Raw genomic sequence first — 9,383 nt, forward strand, 5'->3', positions numbered from 1 at the left:
GCGCCGCATATTTCAGCTTACTCTAAACATTTTCGTAAAAAAAGGCAGATTTATGAAAATAAAACAAACTATTGGGGGGAAAATGTATATTTTTATTTACAAAGCAGTCATACATTGTCATGTCTTCCTCCTCTACCCTATTTTATTAGGATCATGCGGCTACAACGCTTCCTTGAGTGACGTCTGCAGCATCATTGTCTTTCGATGGGCCCCTGCATGTTGAGGCCCCCCACTTTTGCTGGCAGCCAGTGGTAATTGCTACAATGAGAGCTGGATCAGTGGAGCCGCTCTAATCAATAAAGTCTTCATCAACCATTTCCCCCGATAATTCTCCCTCATTTCTCCCTTAATTGTTCTTTTTCATCAAACAAGCTCTGTGCCGTGAGCCCCGGTGTGTGTCTGGTTGCTGGTTGCGTGTGTGTGTGTGTGCGTGGCCTTGTATGTCTGCGCTGTCTCCCAGGAGCTCATGCTTCAGGCCGGCCTCCCTCTCAGTGGACTGTGGCTAACAGATCGCTAATGGAGGCTTGGCTGCAAACAGCGGAGGGAAACCTTTGCTCCCTTATAACGAGAGCGTGACCTCCATGGAAGAAGGATTACTGCTGATCCAGGCTCAGACTTCCCCCGAGGAGCCGTCGTCCTGACACTGAGCGTGACCACTGCCTCAAATAAAGACCTGGAAATGTTTAGACAGGACAGCTGTCTTCTGCTTTCACCCAGAAAACCAAACGAAAAGCTGCTGCCAGGCCGGATGAATTAGACACAACTTTCCTTTTGTGCACTCAAAAATTACTGTCACTTAAAAAAAAAAATATATATATATATATATATATATATATATATATATATATATATATATATATATATATACGTGAGTGTATAAGTGATAAAAGCTTGAATCATCTATGTTTCTATGTGTTTACTACTTTCATCACTTTTGCCCGAATTCTAAAGTTTGTCAGTAAAAGATGCAAGCCAGAACACAAATGTAAGCCATGATTAAATGTTACTAATGCAATGATTAAATGTTACTACTGCTGTAAAAGTTATGTATAAATATTTATTTTTAAGTGTGGATAGAGGCTGCCAGACCATTTCTGAGTCTTAAAGCTGCTGTAGGTAACTTTTACAAAAATATATATATATATATATATTTATTTTACATATTTGTTGAAATTGTCACTTATGTCATGATAGTTTTGCTCTTCTGCCTTCTCCCAGTGCTCCCAGTTCTAACTAGAAACAACCAATCAGAGCCAGGAGGCGGGTCCTAGCGCTCTCAGCAGCGCTGCGCACCCTCCCGTCCTTTCTTTTTTGCAGCTAGCTTAGCATGTTGTGAATGCTCAGGCAAGTTAGCATGACCACTGATGATGGCAGATAAACGGTTTTTCTGTAACGGTAAGTTGTTTCTCCCCCCACTAGCACATTTAGCAGAATTGATTGAAAGCGCTAAGACCCTCCTCCTGCCTCTGATTGGTTGTTTTTGATTGGGAGCGATGCGTTTCTTCAGAGGGCAACAGTAGCTCAGGGAGTAAGTGAAGGAAATAGAGCTTTTCACAGCTTGTCTGTCTCATAAACTATAACGACATGGTAACATACACATATTTTTTTAATAAAAGCTACGCATTGCATCTTAAAAAAAAAGAAAAGTAGGATTTAGTTTGGCGGTTGAGAAAATTTTAGAGTCAAAACTTCAAACCCAATGTAAAGTGAACTGAAGTTGTGAGTATCTTGCAATATGTTCTCATTTTAAAGGTGAAACGGGAAAACAATTATATACCAAATATTTCTGTTTTCTCCATCCACCTTCAGGCAAGATAACTTAAAGATGACTGTGGTGTAATTGTTGTACTTTAGCACATAATGCCCCCTCTTTGCTATTAGCACAGCTGGGGTCCTCTGCTCCCCCCAGAAGTGGCTTTCATAAGCCCCTCCACCCGACCCAGCCGCCCCTTTGTGTTTTCGGCACCACTGCCCATGTGGTGCAGTCAGCCATCCATGGAAGAAATGTGGAGATGTTCAGATGACGTGTCATACATGACTCGCTGAATCGCCAAATTCACCGCTAAGCACAAATACTGGATTTTTACAATGATTTCAATTCTTACAGAAAAGTATCAAATTAATATGGGTTGAATAAAAATAAATGCTACTTCATGATAAAACATATAAGACATTAGATGCTGAAAATGTAGGTGGGAAGATTCATTAAATAATCTTAAGAATATATAAGGTAAAATGTCTAATCACAAGAAAAGAAGCACCTCATGATAATCCTCAAATGTTATAATTTGGAAAATTTTAAATATCTGTAGACGGAATTATTTTTAAGCTGTTTTTTTTTTTTTTTTTTTAATAAAATAGCTAATACTACTATTACCAAAAGATTTACTGCAGCAATGGGGCTATGCCAAAAATAAACATATTCTTGATTAATCTGTCTTGTATTAGGATTTATGAAACCTTTAGTGTTGTTGACTTAAAGGGGCTTTATTGAGAAAATTAGATCCGGGCTGCCTAACAGCCGTGTCTCTCATCTGCTCAGTAAACTGCCGTAGATTGTGAGTTTTATCGACATATCCCATTTCTGCAGTCTTCACCTTTTATGACTATTTCCATAAATTTTACCTTGCACAATTCTCCCCTTCCTGTTTGCCCAATATGAAAATCATCCCAGAATTGCAGTTTAATGCTTCAGCAGCCTCTCCAAGCACATTTACCCACTCACACAAACACACACACACACGCACAAACACACACACACGTTTATTACGGGCCGCTCAACTCGCTCTCCTCCCTTACGGTCAGAGATGTCCCCAGGTTCGATGATAGGCATGATTCAGACACTCTCAGACGTCAAGCAGGAGGACAGAGAGTGTTGAATGAGTTCACACATGATGAGAGTCTTTCTCCAGGTCGTTTTATATTTACAGCTCAATCACTTAACAGCACAGGTCTCTCTATTAGACCTCGATCTATCTGGCCGGGTGACAGTCAGCTGCAAACAGGGCGGCATAAAGGACAGGAAGGGCAACTGATAAGACCTCTGGGACACGAAAAGCACTCTCAAGGGGAATAACTCAATTTTCCTTCCATCCTCACTACTATTTATTGCAGAAAACTAACATCAAATTACGGGAGCATTACAGCCCATCTTCTTGCTTATTAATGATTACTTTTTGGCTAAATTGTCTATTGAAAAAAAATGTGGAAAAAATTCCTTGAATTTACAGTATATTCGTTCGACAGAGGACGGTTTAGCTCTAATTTAACAAGTATTTGCCCCCTTTTGTGTAAAGAGGTATTTTTCCAAATGGCAATTTTGTTCTCTAAAGGAAAAAAGCTACCCAAACCATCCTGGTTCTCGGTGCAAAACAATCATATTGGTGAATCCCAAACTGTGAATTTTTGCTTTAAATTTATAAATGTGATTATTGATTTGATTTCCCTAGAAATCTAAACATAATTTTTCCTTCTGCTCAAAATGATACTAGGTAGAAGTGTGCCGATCGATCGGTCACCGATCATAATCGGCCGATTTTCGTGAAAAAGTGCATGATCGGTGATCGGCGATCATTGTCTCTTGTTGCCGACACCGATCACCTGCATCTCATTTCTCAGCCTGCCTGTGCAGCTGGTCTCCTCTTTCCTTCACACTGCGCAAACGCGCAGCAACAAACCCTAAGCGATGTGGAACTATAACGCACTGAGTGAATGGGGAAGTTTGCGTGTTGCGGCGGAAAATTGAAGCACGTCAAAATGCATCAACACAACGAAGCTAATACGACATAAAAACAATGCCATACTTGACGGAGTTTGGCTACATCGAGGCTCACTGCAGTAAAAAAGACATATGGAGAATCAGACAGCAGGTAAAGCAGCGCAGCTACAAACACTCACCCGGATTAGCATGACGGTCAGAAAGCTAAACAAATAACCCGCAAAATTATTTAAGTCTTCGAGCTGCGATGTAAGACGCTGGTTCTGCTCTCGCTGCTGAACCTCTGCTACGCGCTACAGGTAGTAATATTTCACAGACGGAGTGCGGCTTCTGGTCCACCTGGTAGTGACTCTCACACCGAACCTGTTTAAAGCTGCAGCATCTAACTTAAAAAAAATACATTTTACATACGTATTAAAACTTTCGCTGTCCTAACATGAGACAGATAATCTCAAAAAAAAAGAATCGATCTCCTCCCTGCTCTGCATAATTACTCCGCTCGGTCAGAAACAGCCACTCAGAACTAGCAGTAATCAGCTAGCCGCCATGCTATCAGGAGGTTTTCATGCAGTAACTCAGGATTGTTTATTGTAATGGATCCTGTATTTGCCTTTGAATGCTAAGTTTTATACTTGAATTTCCTTGGCAATGTTGAGAGGTTTTATTTTGTCTTTTTGCATTATTTAGCCTCTTCAGAGCCTTCATATGTTATCAGTCTGTTAAAGATAGTATTACTGATTGCAGTACAATTTGCACAATGCCTGTTTTGTTTAGGTTTCTTCTTGGAAAAAGTTATTAAAAACAAGTTTTTGTCTAAATTAAGGTGAATTCATGGTTCCTTTTTCCACATAATGTAACCGGTAGTGTTGATGATAAAAAAAATAATAATAATAATTATGTGATCGGTATCAGTGATCAGCCCTCATGGGTGAGCGGTATCGGTAGGAAAAAACCTGACCGGCACATCTCTAATACTAGGTGAATAAAAATCCTGCAGATTCTCATACAAAAGTTGAATTAAACCAAAACGATTGTCCCCGAAAGTCAGACAACAGAGGAGAAAAGCAGTGATTTTCTTTTTGTAAAGAAATAAAATAAATTCAAATCAAATCAATTGGTAGTGCGACTCCACTGTTTCCACAGGATGTAACAACTGGTTGTAACAAACCGCATTTACCAAAAACACAGTCTTCTGTTTCAACACAAATGGGAAGACCAGATAGGACTAGAGTTAACATGGCAGCAATGATATATCATATTCTTAGAAATCAAATGCCCAAGAACTGAATATTTTACTTTCTTTAATTTTATCTACAGATACTTTGAAATATCTCCAAGGTGTCTACAGTTTTATGTTACATTTGTCCTATTTGTTGAACTTAAATATTGCCATTGTTCACCCAAAGACAAATCCAGTAAGCACTTTTCATACAGCAGAGAAAACAGCTATTTTCTAAGACAGAAGATGGAGCTATGTGACTTAAATTGTGTTTTCCAGCGCCTCGTCTCACCTAGAGACGGTAATGTAAAATATTATATATATTATATATTATAATATTATTATAAATATTATATATATATATATATATATATATATATATATATATATATATATATATATATATATATATATATATATATATATATATATATATATATATATATATATATATATGGAAAAAAATATATATATATATATGCAGACACTTTTTTTTTTTTTTAAACTATGTTGATCAGCGGGAAAAAGTTCAACAGCTGTTATTGAGTCAATGAAACCTGAGGAGCATTTTAAGTACTGTAAAAATAAAGTAGAGAAACAGAAATAAGTGCAAAAGACGTCAGAATTTCTGTCTAATTATCAACAAGTTATTGAAAGTTTGCTTGTAAAAATGTGATCTCCCAGAAGTCTTGCATTTGGCCCTGAAGAACACACATTGTCATCAGTTCAGACAGATATGATGTGTCTTTATGCTTCTCTGAATGTAATTCAGTGTCATTATTGCTAAAAAAATTACACAACAAAATGTTTTTACTCATTCTGAAACTCAAGCGGATGGAGTGAAAATGCACTTTTAAAAGTGAAATGCCTCCATCTAGTGGACCTTTACTTGTAATGACAGAGAATAAAGAGTAGATTATGATTTTTCACTAATAACCAAATTTGTTAGTGTTGTAGTTCTGGATTAAAATCCCTAAGTGCTCTCTGCTGAAACAGCCGCTGCGCTACATGAAGATCGGCGGGTGTGAGTGTATGTCTTGGTGCTGGTTCTCCTCTTAAGTGTGAGCGTCGCTGGCAGCACAACCTGTTCTCTGAAGAGCATGAACGTGTTGTGCAACAGCCTGCGAAATGATTAGTGGCCTTAACAAAGACTATTAGAAGATGAGCCAGGTCGGAATGAGGTTATATAAAGAGACATAAACACACTCATACATATGCACACCCTTCACCTGTGTTTGCTAAACATTGGCTGTGCTGTTCTGGGTCATGTCTGCTGGAAGCTGGAGGAGGGTCAACCGTTTTATTGTTGCACACATGCACACAGAGATACCCACCCAGCGTCCTCTATCCGCAGCCACAAAGGCTGCGCTCAGGTTCAAAGCCACAGGGACTTTTTGGCTGCATATCCAGGACAGCTGCATCTTGGTCAGTGTGTTAAATAATCACCACTGGGATTATTGGTTTGGTTATAGCATCTCAAATTTCCTGTCCTTCTGCCAGATTGGTATCTAAATGACATTTTCCTGGAACATGGTGCAACAGAATGACATTTCATTCTCTGTAAATACATTATGTTTCCATGTAAAATTAACCTTGCGCACCTGGATGCTAACCATACGTGTGTTTTATTGTTCGTGATACAAGAGCTTAAGGCTGATCTGTTTTTCCAAAACAGCTAAAGTTGAATGCTGATGTGCAAGCTAGCACAGAAATAAAGAGGAGTTTTATCGTTGCTCCTGAAAATAATATCCCCTCCCCCAGAAGTATCATGCTCTTCTTTTTTTTTATCACACTTGAATGTTCCAGATCAGCAAATGTGTTGACATCAGCCAAACATAAACTGAGAAAATACAAGCAGCAGTTTTTCAAACAATGATTTCACTTAAAAAAAAAAAAAACACTCTATTTTTTCTCTCCAAACCTAATTTGTGCCTCCCTTGGTGTAAACAACCAATTGTGTTCACTAGTAATAAGTCTTTTATAGGCAAACATTAGGCCATGTCTTTGCAGAATTGCTTTAATTCAGCAATACTGGAGAGACGGAGGGCGTTTCCGAGCATGAACCGCCTGTTTAAAGTCATGCCGCAACAGCTCAATCAAAACTATTCCAGACTTTGACTAGGCCACTGCAAAACCTGTGTTTTGCGATTTCGAGTCATTTAGGGGGTGGATTCTCTCATGTGTTTTGAAACTTTGTCCTGCCACACAACAACGTGCATGGGTTGAAGGAGATTAAAGCCTGTTAGGCGGTAGAGCACATGTTGTCTTAGAGCATATGGCACTGGCTAACTTAATACAGCTGAAGGAAGGAGGGATGCACGCAAAGCATTTACTGGGACGCTCTGAACCTGAACATGAAATGAGTGTGGCTTTCCAGGCAAGCGAATAGTCCCAAACGCACAGCCAATGATAAACAATTGGTTTTTGAGAAAGAAAAATAGAAACTGCTAGAATAACCCAGATAACAACCTGAGTTTGATCCAAATTGCAGTCCTTTCAATTCTTTACCCATAACTGCATTTTGGGACTTATTTGCTGTGATTTATTTTTATTTCTGGGTTACTTGGGTTTGTACCAACATCTGTTGCGAATTTTATGTCAGTGGAAATATTTGACCAGAGAAAATGTTGACTAGTTCAGCACCAATTTTACCTGGTCTAGGTTTAGGATTTTATTATGAGGAATCTTTTCTTTATTAAAATATGTTAATATTTTTAAATGTCAAAAAATAAAATAGTAGGTTAATTAGGTGGATGAACTATTTGTATATTACATGTACCTGGAGGTCTGGCGCGGGGTGGGGGAGGGGGGTTGGGGGGGGTTTCCCTTGTGAAAAAAACCAGACAAATTTTACGCTAAAATAGTGTTTTAGTTTAGTAAAACAACTAAGCTAATGAAAATTCAATGAAAATGAAAATGTTCTCCCCCTTTCTGTTATAATGCAGCTTTGTGACCAACATAAAATGTATTTCAATGTATTTAAACACTAACAAGTAACAAAACAAACAGCAATGTGATTCTGATCTATTGTGTGCATAACAACAAAGAGTCATTCATCTGAGACTGAATAGGACGCATTTATAGCTACACTTATTTGTCTTGTGATCCAGATCTGATCCAGTAAATGGTTTCCAGGTTTGGTCAGGTTTGGGTTGTCAAAATTTGGGCCAATTTGGGCCAAGGTTTGACGGGCTTAGCACAATTTGCATCAATTACAAACATGGGTTTGTTTTACCACCTGGAAATCAGCCTGTGTAATTAAAACAATCCAGCTAAATTGCCTATTTAAATAAAGCCTAACTATTTTCCTTTTTTTTTTTTCTTATTTGTTTAGGACTTCTTCCTCGTTTTAAGTTATATAATTAAAACAACAGCAAATTTAAGATTTGCAACACTGTGTATGCGACACTTTCTTATAAAAAGTGAAAGCTGAATTTGTGTCTCAATATTATACCGACAAAATATCACATCCGTTTTGTCTTATTTTAAATTACTCTGCGGTCCAAGGTTTTCTAGTCACTTATTTCTTGCTGCTGCAGCTCTCACTCACACACACTCTCAACTAGTAGCACAAGTCTTAAACACTGCCATTAAAAGTCAACATTGATTTACATGTTATCTGAAATGCATGACTAGTAATCAGCATTCAGAGATCACCCATGTATGATTTATAGGTCGATAAATGAATCCTATCTGGTTGCTTAACTAATGCTGAAGCATTTTTCAGGGGCAGAAACTTATTAACTGGAACAGTTAATAAGTAATGTCACATTACTTGAAAATTAAGGTTGTTCTGATCCAAAGGAATATTTGTGTGTGCAAAGGCACTCGCTGTTTCGCAACCTTTTCTTTGGCATCTTTGTGTCGTCTTTGTTCTTCTGCAGGAGAAATGAAAGGGAAAATCTATGATACTCTTTATCATTGTCTGTTTTTTTTTTCCAAGAACTTTGACGCCAGACTCCACGTTGGGTGGACCTCTATGATCTTGTAGCTAGATGGGTTTGTATCCTGGTGTCCTTGTGCACAGATCTAATATGTTCTCCCTGTGCACATGTTGGTTCTCTTTTAGGTACTACGACTTCCTCCCACAGTGGAAAACATGACTGTTTGGTTAACTGGTCTCTTTAAATTGCCCTTAGGAGTGTGTGTTTGTGTGTAGGGTTGTTTGTCCCGTGTGACCTGTCCAGGGATGTTACTTACCCCCATCACCCAATGACTGCTGGGAATAGCCACCAGCCTCCCATTGACCCTGCAAGCATAGGTGGATGTAGGTGTTTGATGACTGGATGGATAAATGTTGATGCCACCAGATTGTTTTGGCTTAAAAGAAGTCACTCGTCTATACTTTCAACCGGTGGTTCAGTGAGGCTAAAGGTTCAGCTGCCTTGACATTTTTAAGATTCGTGGGGTTTTTTCTGTCACATCTAAATAAAACCTAACAAGAAA

Source organism: Poecilia reticulata, chromosome 15 (assembly GCF_904066995.2).
Source record: "Poecilia reticulata chromosome 15, P_reticulata-male-v2, whole genome shotgun sequence".
Lineage (NCBI taxonomy): Eukaryota > Metazoa > Chordata > Actinopteri > Cyprinodontiformes > Poeciliidae > Poecilia > Poecilia reticulata.